The sequence below is a fragment of the Schistocerca gregaria genome, unplaced genomic scaffold (assembly GCF_023897955.1).
Source record: "Schistocerca gregaria isolate iqSchGreg1 unplaced genomic scaffold, iqSchGreg1.2 ptg001360l, whole genome shotgun sequence".
Taxonomy (NCBI): domain Eukaryota; kingdom Metazoa; phylum Arthropoda; class Insecta; order Orthoptera; family Acrididae; genus Schistocerca; species Schistocerca gregaria.
In genome coordinates, this window is record NW_026062666.1 from 17,501 (window position 1) to 20,000 (window position 2,500).

The following is a 2,500-nucleotide window of genomic DNA, read 5'->3' on the forward strand; positions in this document are numbered from 1 at the left end:
CCTTAACCTAACCCACGTTGGCCCTTAACCTAACCCACGTTGGCCCTTAACCTAACCCACGTTGGCCCTTAACCTAACCCACGTTGGCCCTTAACCTAACCCACGTTGGCCCTTAACCTAACCCACGTTGGCCCTTAACCTAACCCACGTTGGCCCTTAACCTAACCCACGTTGGCCCTTAACCTAACCCACGTTGGCCCTTAACCTAACCCACGTTGGCCCCTTAACCTAACCCACGTTGGCACCTTAACCTAAGTTACGCTGCACCTTAACCCAAGTTACGCTGCACCTTAACCCAAGTTACGCTGCACCTTAACCCAAGTTACGCTGCACCTTAACCCAAGTTACGCTGCACCTTAACCCAAGTTACGCTGCACCTTAACCCAAGTTACGCTGCACCTTAACCCAAGTTACGCTGCACCTTAACCCAAGTTACGCTGCACCTTAACCCAAGTTACGCTGCACCTTAACCCAAGTTACGCTGCACCTTAACCCAAGTTACGCTGCACCTTAACCCAAGTTACGCTGCACCTTAACCCAAGTTACGCTGCACCTTAACCCAAGTTACGCTGCACCTTAACCCAAGTTACGCTGCACCTTAACCCAAGTTACGCTGCACCTTAACCCAAGTTACGCTGCACCTTAACCCAAGTTACGCTGCACCTTAACCCAAGTTACGCTGCACCTTAACCCAAGTTACGCTGCACCTTAACCCAAGTTACGCTGCACCTTAACCCAAGTTACGCTGCACCTTAACCCAAGTTACGCTGCACCTTAACCCAAGTTACGCTGCACCTTAACCCAAGTTACGCTGCACCTTAACCCAAGTTACGCTGCACCTTAACCCAAGTTACGCTGCACCTTAACCCAAGTTACGCTGCACCTTAACCCAAGTTACGCTGCACCTTAACCCAAGTTACGCTGCACCTTAACCCAAGTTACGCTGCACCTTAACCCAAGTTACGCTGCACCTTAACCTAACTTACGCTGCACCTTAACCTAACTTACGCTGCACCTTAACCTAACTTACGCTGCACCTTAACCTAACTTACACTGCACCTTAACCTAACTTACGCTGCACCTTAACCTAACTTACGCTGCACCTTAACCTAACTTACACTGCACCTTAACTGTCACATGTAACGTCACAGGAATGTAGCTTTGCCTAACAGCAACCCTCTGAACATAGTTCACTGCTTGGATCCTCTGGTGTCATGTGTATTTCTTGATGCCATGGTGCGTACCCTCACATAAAGGTCTTTCGAGTGTTGCGTACTTTCTACACAGTCCCGCTAACCACTGGAAGGGTGTACCGCTACAGAACGAATATCGCCCTCCCCTCCTGCCCTTCCAAGCTGGTCGGTCAGGCGTTTGTTTGTGAAATGAGCCTTGCAGCTGTTCAGTTGCATTCGGTTGTCGATGCAGTCAGTGTACGTTGTGGTACGGCCTGTGTGGACTGTCCGCTGATGTACGCGTAACCCACACTGATCATCCGTCGTTACGTACTGAGTGACATAATGTGGCACATGCTTGACCGTACACCGGCTGCGCCCTACAATGGCGAATCATAAGGGCCATATGTTGTGCACGATGCTACTTGTCTCGTCTCCCCATTACAGCGAGATTGCACTGTTGTACGCCGTACAGACATGTGGTAGGTAGGTACGGACGAAAGTATTGCATGTTGGCCCCCCCCCCCCCCCCCTCCTCCCTCTGCCGGGAATCAGCGTGAGCCGTCTGTTGATGTAGCGACGAGGGTTTTCCTATTTAATCGTATTGCCCCACACAACATGATAGCACGGTGGACCGCGTTCCACATCTGCGACATGCTACAGAGGCCGGTTGACAGTCGACCGCGCAAGGGACATTGCACACGTGCGCGGACCATCTTCCACGTGTTCTCTCGTGTACATGCCGCAGTGTGTATGTGGGCTGATGTAGAGGCATGCCAGAATCGTAGATTTCGCAAATGTAGATTGACGTATACGTTTGCTGCCAAAGATCCGCAAATGAACTGGAAATCAGTTGTTGAGCGGTTGTTCGCGCTGCAGGTGCATCGGTGATAGCGACGATCGGTACATCTATGAACCGGTTGTTTCGGCGGTACCCGCCATGCCCCCGAACCTGAGTTGGCCATGTGGGTATGAAGCGATACGAGGCTGTGGCTTGGCGGGACAGTCCCCGGCCGGTGAGGGGGGGCCGCCCGGCGTGCTGGCCGCGCGCTGCGTGAGCGCACGCACTACAGCCGGCTGGTGGGGGGCGCCCAGTGGCAGGAGCGCCGGCCGACGGGCCCGGCTGGCGTCCCAGCTATGCGCCGGCGCACCCTGCGCGCGGCGCCAGGCGGCCAAAGTGGGTTCTGCCGAGCCCGGTGCGAAGCGCGGTGGACATCTGCAGTGTGCTGGTCCGATTGCGGACTGTGTGCGTTGAGGATGCGCCGCCGCCCGGCACTCGGCGTCGCGACGCCGTCTGCTGCTCGGTCGCCCCCAGCGGTTCTCGCAGG